Below are 15737 nucleotides of genomic sequence, written 5' to 3'. Positions count from 1 at the left end.
CCCTATTTGATTTTGTATTTATAACCCTGTAATCACCTGACCAAAAGTCTTGTTCCTCCTGCCACCGAACTTCACTAATTCCCACTATATCTAACTTTAACCTATCCATTTCCCTTTTTAAATTTTCTAACCTACCTGCCCGATTAAGGGATCTGACATTCCACGCTCCGATCCGTAGAATGCCAGTTTTCTTTTTCCTGATAACGATGTCCTCTTGAGTAGTCCCCGCCCGGAGATCCGAATGGGGGACTATTTTACCTCCGGAATATTTTACCCAAGAGGACGCCATCATCATTTAATCATACAGAAAAGCTGCATGTCCTCGGGAAAAATTACGGCTGTAGTTTCCCCTTGCTTTCAGCCGTTCGCAGTACCAGCACAGCAAGGCCGTTTTGGTTAATGTTACAAGGACAGATCAGTCAATCATCCAGACTGTTGCCCCTGCAACTACTGAAAAGGCTGCTGCCCCTCTTCAGGAACCACATGTTTGTCTGGCCTCTCAACAGATACCCCTCCGTTGTGGTTGCACCTACGGTTCGGCCATCTGTATCGCTGAGGCACGCAAGCCTCCCCACCAACGGCAAGGTCCATGGTTCATGGGGGAAGGGGATGATGATAAAACAATATATCGATGATATACACAGTCATGATCCGCATTATTTGAGGAAGATGGGCAGTGTCCTGGTCAAAAAGCCAAAACCCAGGATGTACGAGGATTGGAACTTTAATAATGGCAACTATTTATTTACGGCTTATACAAAATAGATATGTGTTTCAAAGATTTACTGACCTTCAAAGTAGTCACCAGCATTGTGTATAACCTGTTGCCAGTGATGTGGAAGTTGTAGAATACTCTTAGCAGTGCCAGTTGTGATGACAGTTTGAGCAGAGTGGTCTGCTGCCCAACGAATTTGTGGCAGTTCTGAAGCGAATTCCGTGAAGTGTTTCTTTCAGTTTAGAAATAGAGTTGAACTCACGAGGGCTTAAGTCAGAGGAGTGCAGTAGGTGGTATAGTCCTTACCAGCCCCATCAGTCAAACAAATCAGTAACAGCTTGCACTGTACATGCTTGAGCATTGTCCTACAAAATGATGGTCAGGTCCTGCAGAAAGTGTCATCACTTCTATCTCTAAGCTGGTCGTAGGTTGTGTTCAAAAAATGAACAGCATAGAGACATAAGTGATGACACTTTCTGCAGGACGAGACCATCATTTTGCAGGACAATGCTCAAGCACTTTCATTGTAACCTGTTACTGATTTGTTTGACTGATGGGTCTGATAAGGGCTATACCACCTCTGACCTAAGTCCTCGTGAATTCAACTCGATTTCTAAACTGAAGGAAACACTTCACGACATTCGCTTCAGAACTGCTACAAATTTGTCGGACAATAGACCATGCTGCTCAAACTGTCATCACAACTGGCACTGCTAAGAGTATGCTACAACTTCCACATCGCTGGCAGTGGGTTATACACAATGCTGGTGACTACTTTCAAGGTCAGTAAAACTTTGAAACACGTATCTATTTTGTACGAGCTGTAAATAAATAGTTGCCACTATTAAAGTTCCAACCCACATATCTATGTAAGATCAGGCACATACATAGAAAAATTAGTTGTGTTTACCAAAACTTAACAGTAAAGAAATGGTTAGTGGAGGAGGAACAGAAAGATAATGGCGAAATTAATAAACCCTTGTTGAAGGATTATTCATTAATCATTTGAGCTATTGAAACATAGAATAGTATATCCTATACTTGCAGTAACTGGAGTATATGTTATTGGTGTTACAGGGGCTAAAGCCAAACAAATCAAACAAGAAGTAGGACTGCCTCTAAGAATACTGGTAAACAAGTTTCCATTTATGCAAACATGTTTAGTAGTACCTAATGTTATTAACATGCAAATGTTGTTTGGGATCAACTGGGTAGTTACATATAATGTAAGCTTAGAATCTGCAACTAAGAAATTGACATGTAGCTATAACAACATGGATTATGAAGTACCGTTTAAAAATAGGAACATAGAGACATGGGACATAATGCAATATGCTTCATTTCTACAAGAAAGACAGTAAGTTTGGAGGATTAAATCAGTCCTAAAAGTGTGATAAAGGCACAGATTAAGATTAAAGCTTGTGAGTGATGGATTGAACCAGTCACAACAGGAAGATCTGTACAATATATTATTAAAATATGAGAAGATATTTTGAGATAAACCAGGCATACTTGGAGATTACGTTTTTAGTTTCAAGATAAAGTATGAAACACCTTCTTCTTCTTCTTTTTCAACTGTGTCCAATACCTTTAAGCATACGTCCCACTGTACAGGAGGAGATTGATAAAAGGATTAATGATGGTATTATAGAACCACTACTTTTGGTGCACAAGGCCACTGGTGGAGTATGTTTGTGGCTCTGTGCTTGCATTTTAAATATGCATATATAAACCAAAAGAGAGAGACCTATTAGTATAAATGAAATCTTAGCTAAGCCTGAGCAAGCCAAAGGCTTTAGCTCAGTGAATCTGACTGTTGGATTGTGGCAGGTGAAAGTGGATGAGGAATCTAAGAAATTGCAGCTTTTTTATGTGGAGGTAAGTCATTTTAGTTAAAGTACTGCCATTTGGATTGGACATCTCAGTATTTGAGCTTTAGCTGCTGACTTGGGAAAGGAGTTACTACAACACTTAATCATTTATGTAAATGATATACTTCTAGTATCCAAAATGTGAGAAGATATTGTGATTTATCAACAAAAACTTTGGAAATGTTTTTTGTGAAAGGTATTACATTGAAGCTTTCAGAATCATACTTTGATAGGGACGAGCTAAAATTTTTGGGACATGAGCAATTAAAGATTGCTCAGAATGTAAGAATGCAAAGCAACTGAAGTCATTTTTAGGGTTAGCAGGGTTCTACTTTTACTTTTATATTTTCTATTTAATATATTTTTTTGCATGGAGACACCAACTAGTGTCTTTTGCAAACGTCATAGCATTTTATTACAAGTTTAGTACAGTCATATATACATATGTGATTACATATACATGATACAAATTGACCATTGTACCTAATAAGGCACAATATTGGGTGTTACAAATATTCAGATTTTACACAACTCTCTCTCTCTCTCTCTCTCTCTCTCTCTCTCTCTCTCTCTCTCTCTCGCTATGTATATATATATATAGATATATACCTTTGAATATGTCTGCTTGTGTCTGTATATGTGTGCATGGATATGTGTGTGTGTGCGAGTGTGTACCTGTCCTTTTTTCCCCCTAAGGTAAGTAGTCTTTCCACTCCCGGGATTGAAATGACTTCTTACCCTCTCCCTTAAAACCCACATCCTTTCGTCTTTCCCCCTCCTTCCCTCTTTCCTGATGAAGCAACCGTTTGTTGCGAAAGCTTGAATTTTGTGTGTATGTTTGTGTTTGTTTGTGTGTCTATCGACCTGCCAGCACTTTTGTTTAGTAAGTCTCATCATATATAACAAAGATGAGGTGACTTACCGAACGAAAGCGCTGGCAGGTCGATAGACACACAAACATACACAGAAAATTCTAGCTTTCGCAACCAACGGTTGCCTCATCAGGAAAGAGGGAAAGACGAAAGGATGTGGGTTTTAAGGGAGAGGGCAAGGAGTCATTCCAATCCCGGGAGCGGAAAGACTTACCTTAGGGGGAAAAACAGACAGGTATACACACACATATCCATCCACACATACAGACACAAGCAGACATCCCGGGATGTCAGACATCCCTGTCCTTTTTTCCCCCTAAGGTAAGCCTTTCCACTCCCGGGATTAGAATGACTCCTTACCCTCTCCCTTAAAACCCACATCCTTTCGTCTTTCCCTCTCCTTCCCTCTTTCCTGACGAGGCAACCGTTGGTTGCGAAAGCTAGAATTTTGTGTGTATGTTTGTGTTTGTTTGTGTGTCTATCGACCTGCCAGCGCTTTCGTTCGGTAAGTCACCTCATCTTTGTTTTTTTATATATTTTTTCACACGTGGAATGTTTCCCTCTATTATATATATATATATATATATATATATATATATATATATATATATATATATATATATATATATATATACACACCTTCCACCCATTAAATGCAGTCGCCCATCCTTCATCAAAGACACCAACCACTTCCTCAAACGCCTGGAATCCTTACCCAATCTGTTACCCCCGGAAACCATCCTTGTAACCATTGATGCCACTTCCTTATACACAAATATTCCACACGTCCAGGGCCTCGCTGCGATGGAGCATTTCCTTTCACGCCGATCACCTGCCACCCTACCTAAAACCTCTTTCCTCATTACCTTAGCCAGCTACATCCTGACCCACAACTTCTTCACTTTTGAAGGCCAGACATACCAACAATTAAAGGGAACAGCCATGGGTACCAGGATGGCCCCCTCGTACGCCAACCTATTCATGGGTCGCTCAAAGGAAGCCTTTTTGGTTACCCAGGTCTGCCAACCCAAAGTTTGGTACAGATTTATTGATGACATCTTCATGATCTGGACTCATAGTGAAGAACAACTCCAGAATTTCCTCTCCTTTGGTTCCATCAGATTCACCTGGTCCTACTCCAAATCCCATGCCACTTTCCTTGACGTTGACCTCCTTCTGTCCAATGGCCAACTTCACACGTCCGTCCACATCAAACCCACCAACAAGCAAAAGTACCTCCATTATGACAGCTGCCACCCATTCCTCATCAAACGGTCCCTTCCCTACAGCCTAGGTCTTCGTGGAAAACGAATCTGCTCCAGTCTGGAATCTCTGAACCATTATACCAACAACCTGACAACAGCTTTCGCATCCCGCAACTACCCTCCGGACCTGGTACAGAAGCAAATAACCAGAGCCACTTCCTCATCCCCTCAAACACCGAATCCCCCACAGAAGAACCACAAAAGTGCCCCACTTGTTACAGGATACTTTCCGGGACTGGACCAGACTCTGAATGTGGCTCTCCAGCAGGGATACGACTTCCTCAAATCCTGCCCGAAATGAGATCCATCCTTCATGAAATCCTCCCTGCTCCGCCAAGAGTGTCTTTCCGCTGTCCACCTAACCTTTGTAACCCGTTAGTTCATCCCTATGAAATCCCCAAACCACCTTCCCTACCCTCTGGCTCCTATTCTTGTAACCGCCCCCGGTGCAAAACCTGTCCCATGCACCCTCCCACCACCACCTATTCCTGTCCTGTAACCCGGAAGGTGTACACGATCAAAGGCAGAGCCACGTGTGAAAGCACCCACGTGATTTACCAACTGACCTGCCTACACTGTGATGCATTCTATGTGGGAATGACCAGCAACAAACTGTCCATTCACATCAATGGACACAGGCAGACAGTGTTTGTTGGTAATGAGGATCACCCTGTGGCTAAACATGCTTTGGTGCACAGCCAGCACATCTTGGCACAGTGTTACACCGTCCGGGTTATCTGGATACTTCCCACCAACACCAACCTATCCGAACTTCGGAGATGGGAACTTGCCCTTCAGTATATCCTCTCTTCTCGTTATCGGCCAGCCTCAATCTCCGCTAATTTCAAGTTGCCGCCACTCACCTGTCTTTCAACAACTTCTTTGCCTCTACACTTCCACCTCGACTGACATCTCTGCCCACACTCTTTGTCTTTAAATATGTCTGCTTGTGTCTGTATGTGTGGATGGATATGTGTGTGTGTGCGAGTGTATACCTGTCCTTTTTTCCCCCTAAGTTAAGTCTTTCCGCTCCCGGGATTGGAATGACTCCTTACCCTCTCCCTTAAAACCCACATCCTTTCGTCTTTCCCTTTCCTTCTCTCTTTCCTGATGAGGCAACCGTTGGTTGCGAAAGCTAGAATTTTGTGTGTATGTTTGTGTTTGTTTGTGTGTCTATCGACCTGCCAGCGCTTTCGTTCGGTAAGTCACCTCATCTTTGTTTTGGAAATTGAAATAAGAACACCGTGAATTCATTGTCCCAGGAAGGGGAAACTTTATTGACACATTCCTGGGGTCAGATACATCACATGATCACACTGACAGAACCACAGGCACATAGACACAGGCACAGAGCATGCACAATGTCGGCACTAGTACAGTGTATATCCACCTTTCGCAGCAATGCAGGCTGCTATTCTCCCATGGAGACGATCGTAGAGATGCTGGATGTAGTCCTGTGGAACGGCTTGCCATGCCATTTCCACCTGGCGCCTCAGTTGGACCAGCGTTCGTGCTGGACGTGCAGACCGCGTGAGACGACGCTTCATCCAGTCCCAAACATGCTCAATGGGGGACAGATCCAGAGATCTTGCTGGCCAGGGTAGTTGACTTACACCTTCTAGAGCACGTTGGGTGGCACGGGATACATGCGGACGTGCATTGTCCTGTTGGAACAGCAAGTTCCGTTGCCGGTCTAGGAATGGTAGAACGATGGGTTCGATGACGGTTTGGATGTACCGTGCACTATTCAGTGTCCCCTCGACGATCACCAGTGGTGTACGGCCAGTGTAGGAGATCGCTCCCCACACCATGATGCCCGGTGTTGGCCCTGTGTGCCTCGGTCATATGATGTCCTGATTGTGGCGCTCACCTGCACGGCGCCAAACACGCATACGACCATCATTGGCACCAAGGCAGAAGCGACTCTCATCGCTGAAGACGACACGTCTCCATTCGTCCCTCCATTCATGCCTGTCGCGACACCATTGGAGGCGGGCTGCACGATGTTGGGGCGTGAGCGGAAGATGGCCTAACGGTGTGCGGGACCGTAGCCCAGCTTCATGGAGATGGTTGCGAATGGTCCTCGCCGATACCCCAGGAGCAACAGTGTCCCTAATTTGCTGGGAAGTGGCGGTGCGGTCCCCTACGGCACTGTGTAGGATCCTACGGTCTTGGCGTGCATCCGTGAGTCGCTGCGGTCCGGTCCCAGGTCGACGGGCACGTGCACCTTCCGCCGACCACTGGCGACAACATCGATGTACTGTGGAGACCTCACGCCCCACGTGTTGAGCAATTCGGCGGTACGTCCACCCGGCCTCCCGCATGCCCAGTATACGCCCTCGCTCAAAGTCCGTCAACTGCACATACGGTTCACGTCCACGCTGTCGCGGCATGCTACCAGTGTTAAAGACTGCGATGGAGCTCCGTATGCCACGGCAAACTGGCTGACACTGACGGCGGCGGTGCACAAATGCTGCGCAGCTAGCGCCATTCGACGGCCAACACCGCGGTTCCTGGTGTGTCAGCTGTGCCGTGCGTGTGATCATTGCTTGTACAGCCCTCTCTCAGTGTCCGGAGCAAGTATGGTGGGTCTGACACACCAGTGTCAATGTGTTCTCAAACATTCCAAACAAAAGTGCTGGCAGGTCGATAGACACACAAACATACACACAAAAATCAAACTTTCGCAACAAACAGTTGCTTCATCAGGAAAGAGGGAAGGAGAGGGAAAGACGAAAGAAAGTGGGTTTTAAGGGAGAGGGTAAGGAGTCATTCCAATCCCGGGAGCGGAAAGACTTACCTTAGGGGGAAAAAAGGACGGGTATACACTCGCATACACACACATATCTGTCCACACATACAGACACAAGCAGACATATTTAAAGACAAAGAGTTTGGGCAGAGATGTCAGTCGAGGCGGAGGTGTAGAGGCAAAGAAGTTGTTGAATGACAGGTGAGGTATGAGTTGTGGCATCTTGCAATTAGCGGAGATTGAGGCCTGGTGGGTAACGAGAAGAGAAGATATATTGAAGAGCAAGTTCCCATCTCCGGAGTTCGGATAGGTTGGTGTTGGTGGGAAGTATCCAGATAATCCGGACTGTGTAACACTGTGCCAAGATGTGCTGGCTGTGCACCAAGGCATGTTTAGACACAGGCTGATTCTCATTACCAACAAACACTGTCTGCCTGTGGCCATTAATGCGAATGGACAGTTTGTTGCTGGTCATTCCCACATAGAATGCATCACAGTGTAGGCAGGTCAGTTGGTAAATCACGTGGGTGCTTTCACACGTGGCTCTGCCTTTGATCGTGTACACCTTCCGGGTTACAGGACTGGAGTAGGTGGTGGTGGGAGGGTGCATGGGACAGGTTTTGCACCGAGGGCGGTTACAATGGTAGGAGCCAGAAGGTAGGGAAGGTGGTTTGGGGATTTCATAGGGATGAACTAACAGGTTACGAAGGTTAGGTGGATGGCGGAAAGACACTCTTGGCGGAGTGGGGAGGATTTCATGAAGGATGGATCTCATTTCAGGGTAGGATTTGAGGAAGTCGTATCCCTGCTGGAGAGCCACATTCAGAGTCTGATCCAGTCCTAACAAGTATCCTGTCACAAGTGGGGCACTTTTGGGGTTCTTCTGTGGGAGATTCTGGGTTTGAGGGGATGAGGAAGTGGCTCTGGTTATTTGCTTCTGTACCAGGTCCGGAGGGTAGTTGCGGGATACGAAAGCTGTTGTCAGGTTGTTGGTGTAATGGTTCAGGGATTCCGGACTGGAGCAGATTCGTTTGCCACGAAGACCCAGGCTTTAGGGAAGGGACCGTTTGATGTGGAATGGGTGGCAGCTGTCATAATGGAGGTACTTTTGCTTGTTGGTGGGTTTGATGTGGACGGACGTGTGAAGTTGGTAATTGGACAGGTGGAGGTCAACGTCAAGGAAAGTGGCATGGGATTTGGAGTAGGACCAGGTGAATCTGATGGAACCAAAGGAGTTGAGGTTGGAGAGGAAATTCTGGAGTTCTTCTTCACTGTGTGTTCAGATCATGAAGATGTCTTCAATAGATCTGTACCAAACTTTGGGTTGGCAGACCTGGGTAACAAAGAAGGCTTCCTCTAAGCGACCCATGAATAGGTTGGCGTATGAGGGGGCCATCCTGGTACCCATGGCTGTTCCCTTTAATTGTTGGTATGTCTTGCCTTCAAAAGTGAAGAAGTTGTGGGTCAGGATGAAGCTGGCTAAGGTAATGAGGAAAGAGGTTTTAGGTAGAGTGGCAGGTGATCGGCGTGAAAGGAAGTGCTCCATCGAAGCGAGGCCCTGGATGTGCGGAATATTTGTGTATAAGGAAGTGGCATCAATGGTTACAAGGATGGTTTCCGGGGGTAACAGATTGGGTAAGTATTTCAGGCGTTCGAGGAAGTGGTTGGTGTCTTTGATGAACGATGAGAGACTGCATGTAATGGGTTGAAGGTGTTGATCTACGTAGGCAGAGATACGTTCTGTGGGGGCTTGGTAACCATCTACAATGAGGCATCCGGGATGATTGGGTTTGTGGATTTTAGGAAGAAGGTAGAAGGTAGGGGTGCGGGGTGTCGGTGGGGTCAGGACGTTGATGGAGTCAGGTGAAAGGTTTGGCACCGGGCCTAAGGTTCTGAGGATTCCTTGAAGCTCTGCCTGGACATCGGGAATGGGGTTATCTTGGCAAACTTTGTATGTGGTGTTGTCTGAAAGCTGACGCAGTCCCTCAGCCACATACTCCCGACGATCAAGTACCACGGTCGTGGAACCCTTGTCCGCCGGAAGAATGACAATGGATCGGTCAGCCTTCTGATCACGGATAGCCTGGTCTTCAGCAGTGGTGATGTTAAGTGTAGGATTAAGGTTTTTTAAGAAGGATTGAGATGCAAGGCTGGAAGTCAGAAATTCCTGCAAGGTTTGGAGAGGGTGATTTTGAGAAAGAGGAGGTGGGTCCCGCTGTGACGGAGGACGGAACTGTTCCAGGCAGGGTTCAGTTTGGATGGTGTCTTGGGGAGTTGGATCATTAGGAGTAGGATTAGGATCATTTTTCTTCGTGGCAAAGTGATATTTCCAGCAGAGAGTACGAGTGTAGGACAGTAAATCTTTGACGAGGGCTGTTTGGTTGAATCTGGGAGTGGGGCTGAAGGTGAGGCCTTTGGATAGGACAGTGGTTTCGGATTGGGAGGGAGGTTTGGAGGAAAGGATAACTACTGAATTAGGGTGTTGTGGTTCCAGATTGTGTTGATCGGAATTTTGAGGTTTTGGAGGCAGTGGAGCTGGAAGTGGGAGATTGAGTAGATGGGAGAGACTGGGTATGTGTGCAATGAGAGGAGGTTGAGGTTTGCTGGAAAGTTTGTGAAGGGTGAGTGAGTTGCCTTTCCGGAGGTGGGAAACCAGGAGATTGGATAGTTTTTTGAGGTGGAGGGTGGCATGCTGTTCTAATTTACGGTTGGCCTGTAGGAGGATGCTCTGAACAGCCGGTGTGGATGTGGGAGAGGAAAGATTAAGAACTTTTATTAAGGATAGGAGTTGACGGGTGTGTTCATTGGCTGAGTTGATGTGTAGGTGAAGGATTAGGTGGGTGAGGGCAATGGATTGTTCAGTTTGGAACTGGTATAGGGACTGATGGAAAGAAGGGTTGCAGCCAGAGATGGGAACTTTAAGTGTGAGGCGTTTGGGGGTAATGCCAGATGTCAGACAAGCCTGAGCAAATAGAATATGGGAGCGTAATCTGGCTAGGGCGAAGGCATGTTTGCGGAGGGAATGTAAATAAAACTTAATGGGGTCGTTGTGGGGGTGTTGTAAGGGTGACATGGTATTAGAAGGTGGAAAGTGCAACATGAGGTGAAATGAAAATGAAAATAAAAATATATGGGGAGAGATAAAGGTGAACTGGAAAGTAACTGGAGACCTGGAATGAAAAAAGGCGAAAAGGTGTTGGTTACAGCTGGGCTATGTTGGACTTGGGTTAGTAGACAACGATGTGCACAAAGGTTAGGTGGTTGTGTTGCCTCCAAAACACGTTAAAGGACGGAGAAATTCGTGAAAATTTCGAAAAAACTGCGTGTAGTATATTAAAAGGAGTGGTTTTGTGGTGGAAGATTATGAAAATGAGGCTAACAATAGTCTGACGAAGAAATAATGACGTTAAAACCTGCGGGAAGCGGCTAAAAATTACCAGTGATGTGGGAAAAACGGAAATGGAAATAAAGCGAAAGTTATTAGAACTGGCCGAAATGGTTGTTTAAAAGGTGAAACGAACTGTTTGTGAACTAGAAACGGCGGATTTTATAGCGGCGGTAGAGCTGAATGCGGCGAAAAAAAAACAAAATTTGGTTATGATTTGGAAGTGGGTTACGTATTAATGAGTGTAAATACACTCATTACGGTAAAAAGGTGAATACAAAGTGAAACTACTGGCAAAAACAGAAAGAGGAAAATAAGACGACAGAAAAGATTTCGAAATGCAACAGTGACAATAACAAACGTAATTGTTGGATTCAAGTAAATGATATCAATATAATAGAGGGAAACATTCCACGTGGGAAAAAATATATATAAAAACAAAGATGATGTGACTTACCGAACGAAAGCGCTGGCAGGTCGATAGAAACACAAACATACACACAAAATTCTAGCTTTCGCAACCAACGGTTGCCTCATCAGGAAAGAGGATATATATACGTATATGATACGAATATAATAGAGGGAAACATTCCACGTCTATCGACCTGCCAGCGCTTTTTTTGGTAAGTCTCATCATCTTTGTTTTTAGATATGTTTTTCCCACGTGGAATGATTTCCTCTATTAGATATATATATAAAATAGAGGGAAACATTCCACGTGGGAAAAAATATATATAAAAACAAAGATGAGGTGACTTAGCGAACGAAAGCGCTGGCAGGTCGATAGACACACAAACATACACACAAAATTCTAGCTTTCGCAACAAACTGTTGCCTCATCAGGAAAGAGGGAAGGAGAGGGAAAGACGAAAGGATGTGGGTTTTAAGGGAGAGGGTAAGGAGTCATTCCAATCCCGGGAGCGGAAAGACTTACCTTAGGGGTAAAAGAGGACAGGTATACACTCGCACACACACACATACAGACACAAGCCATTTCAGGCTGTGTTTTAATTAATTTTAGGTGGGCCGATCCCGGCGGTACTGCAATGCCGGGCCAACACGCAACAGAGGTGGAGCAAGCCCCTAGCACTCCGTCATGAGCCAAAAATGAGTTTAATATTCTGGTCCTGCGATGCAGGACGTATCAGATATTAAGCTGATAAGAACCGATACTACACTTTGATCTTAGCCAAAACTTGTGTCTGTATGTGTGGATGGATAGGTGTTTGTGTGCGAGTGTATACCTGTCCTTTTTTCCACCTAAGGTAAGTCTTTCCACTCCCGGGATTGGAATGACCCCTTACGCTCTCCCTTAAAACCCACATCCTTTCGTCTTTCCCTCTCCTTCCCTCTTTCCTGATGAGGCAACAGTTTGTTGCGAAAGCTAGAATTTTGTGTGTATGTTTGTGTTTGTTTGTGTGTGTATCGACCTGCCAGCGCTTTTGTTCGGTAAGTCACCTCATCTTTGTTTTATATATACATATATGATATGAATATAATAGAGGGAAACATTCCATGTGGGAAAAACATATCTAAAAGCAAAGATGATGAGAATTACCAATCAAAAACGCTGGCAGGTCGATAGACACACAAACAAACACAAACATACACACAAAATTCAAGCTTTCGCAAGAAACAGTTTCTTCATCAGGAAAGAGGGAAGGAGAGGGAAAGACGAAAGGATGTGGGTTTTAAGGGAGAGGGTAAGGAGTCATTCCAATCACGGGAGCGGAAAGACTTACCTTAGGGGGAAAAAAGGACAGGTATACATTCGCGCACACAAACATATCCATCCGCACATACACAGACACAAGCAGACATTTGTAAAGGCAAAGAGTTTGGGCAGAGATGTCAGTCGAGGTGGAAGTAAAGAGGCAAAGATGTATTGATGACATCTTCATGATCTGGACTCACAGTGAAGAAGAACTCCAGAATTTCCTCTCCAACCTCAACTGCTTCAGTTCCATCAGATTCACCTGGTCCTACCATAAATCCCATGCCACTTTCCTTGACATTGACCCCCATCTGTCCAATCGCCAGCTTCACACATCCATCCACATCAAACCCACCAACATGCAACAGTACCTCCATTATGACAGCTGCCACTCGTTCCACATCAAACGGTCCCTTCCCTACAGCCTAGGTCTTCGTGGCAAACGAATCTGCTCCAGTCCGGAATCCCTGAACCAATACACCAACAACCTGACAACAGCTTTTGCATCCCGCAACTACCCTCCCCACCTGGTACAGAAGCAAATAACCACAGCCACTTCCTCATCCCTTCAAACCCAGAACCTCCCACAGAAGAACCCCAAAAGTGCCCCACTTGTGACAGGATACTCTCCGGGACTGGATCAGACTCTGAATGTGGCTCTCCAGCAGGGATACGACTTCCTCAAATCCTGCCCTGAAATGAGATCCATACTTCATGAAATCCTCCCCTCTCCACCAAGAGTGTCTTTCTGCCGTCCACCTAACCTTCGTAACCTCTTAGTTCATCCCTATGAAATCCCCAAACCACCTTCCCTACCCTCTGGCTCATACCCTTGTAACCGCCCCCGGTGTAAAACCTGTCCCATGCACCCTCCCACCACCACCTACTCCAGTCCTGTAACCCGGAAGGTGTACACGATCAAAGGCAGAGTCATGTGCGAAAGCACCCACGTGACTTACCAACTGACCTGCCTACACTGTGAAGGTTTCTATGTGGGAATGACCAGCAACAAACTGTCCATTCGCATGAATGGACACAGGCAGACAGTGTTTGTTGGTAATGAGGATCACCCTGTGGCTAAACATGCCTTGGTGCACAGCCAGCACATCTTGGCACAGTGTTACACCGTCCGGGTTATCTGGATACTTCCCACTAACACCAACCTGTCTGAACTCCGGAGATGGGAACTTGCCCTTCAGTATATCCTCTCTTCTCGTTATCCGCCAGGCCTCAACCTCCGCTAATTTCAAGTTGCCGCCACTCATACCTCACCTGTCTTTCAACAACATCTTTGCCTCTTTACTTCCGCCTCGACTGACATCTCTGCCCAAACTCTTTGCATTTACAAATGTCTGCTTTTGTCTGTGTATGTGCGGATGGATACGTGTGTGTGTGCGAGTGTATACCCATCCTTTTTTCCCCCTAAGTTAAGTCTTTCCGCTCCCGGGATTGGAATGACTCCTTACCCTCTCCCTTAAAACCCACATCCTTTTGTCTCTCCCTCTCCTTCCCTCTTTCCTGATGAAGCAACTGTTGGTTGCGAAAGCTTGAATTTTGTGTATGTTTTTGTTTGTTTGTGTGTCTATCGATCTGCCAGCGCTTTTGTTTGGTAAGTGTCATCCTCTTTGTTTATGTATATATATATGTATCTAAAAAGAAAGATTATATATATATATATATATATATATATATATATATATATATATATATATATATATATATATATATGATGATGTGACTTACCAAACGAAAGTGCTGGCCCTTTGATAGACGCACAAAGAAACACAAACATACACACAAAATTCTATCTTTCGCAACCAACGGTTGCCTCGTCAGGAAAGAGGGAAGGAGAGGGAAAGACGAAAGGATTTGGGTTTTAAGGGATTTAAGGGAGAGGGTAAGGAGTCATTCCAATCCCGGGAGCGGAAAGACTTACCTTAGGGGGGAAAAGGGACGGGTATACACTCGCGCGCACACACACATATCCATCCACACATATACAGACACAAGCAGACATATACAGAGGCAAAGAGTCTGAAATATATATATATATAGGGAAACATTCCACGTGGGAAAAATATATCTAAAAACAGAGATGATGTGACTTACCACCAGTTGTTTGTGTGTCTATCGACATGTTATCGCATTCGTTTGGTAAGTCACATCATCTTTGTTTATATATATATATATATATATATATATATATATATATATATATATATATATATATATATAATTTATTTAAGTTTAATATTAATATTCATTTAAAGAATATAAACACTTGTCAATCAAGAAATATTTCAGTTTCACTTTGAATAAGATCCCTTTGTGGCACCTTATAGAGCTTGGTAATCTGTTGTACCATATTTGACCACTAATGCATGGACTATGGTCTGTTGTTTTTAATTTTGTTCTTTGTCTGTAATAGCAGTCTTTATTTCTTGTATTATAGTCAGGCATATCAGAGCACTTTGTTGCCTTGTTTTGATGTGTCACAAAAAATATAATTAATTTGTAAAGATACAGTGAGTAGACTGTGAGGTATTTATGATGGACAAAGATTTCCCTGCATGAATCTCTATACCCTAATCCATGGATAATTCTGATTGCTCTTTTCTGTTGGGTTAATATTCTGTTCATATGTACGTCGGCAGCACAACCCCATACCTCTATCCCGTAATTAATCTGTGCAAAAATGGTTCCATAATAAGTCGCTTTTAATGTCTGATGTGGGACTACTTTTGATAACTGGCTGATTAGATGTAATGAACTGCTGATTATATTGCATAAAAATTTGATATGGTTTGCCCATCTTAGATTTTCATCTAGGTGAATACCTAGAAATCTGCAGCCTTCTGTGTCCACTACTTCAATTCCACCTATGTTACTGATAGAGGTTTGGTGTGAGTTTGTAAGTTTAAATGGCAATAACTGAGATTTACTGATATTAACTTTCAAACCTTGATCTTGGAAATAAGTAGTTATTTGATGTAGATGTAGTTCCTCAGTTGCTACCAACGTTAACTCATCATTTTGTTTACCAAGAAATAACAGTGAGGTATCGTCTGCATAGGTTACCAATTGGGAGTTGCTCTATATCATTTATGTACTCTAGAAAGAGGAAAGGGCCCAAAATTAAGCCCTGGGGTACACCTTGTGTGAC

General features: G+C 44.5%; 1 non-coding gene across 1 annotated transcript; it reads right to left on the bottom strand.

The window, feature by feature from the left end:
• Positions 1–11876: 11876 nt before the first annotated feature.
• On the bottom strand, positions 11877–12062 carry LOC126214212 (U2 spliceosomal RNA). The gene has a single exon (XR_007541693.1). It is a non-coding gene; the product is annotated as a U2 spliceosomal RNA (small nuclear RNA).
• Between the last annotated feature and the right edge of the window lie 3675 nt (positions 12063–15737).

This window comes from Schistocerca nitens, chromosome 11 (assembly GCF_023898315.1).
Source record: "Schistocerca nitens isolate TAMUIC-IGC-003100 chromosome 11, iqSchNite1.1, whole genome shotgun sequence".
Classification (NCBI taxonomy): Eukaryota; Metazoa; Arthropoda; class Insecta; order Orthoptera; family Acrididae; genus Schistocerca; species Schistocerca nitens.
This window is presented reverse-complemented; position numbering and strand designations above follow the sequence as displayed.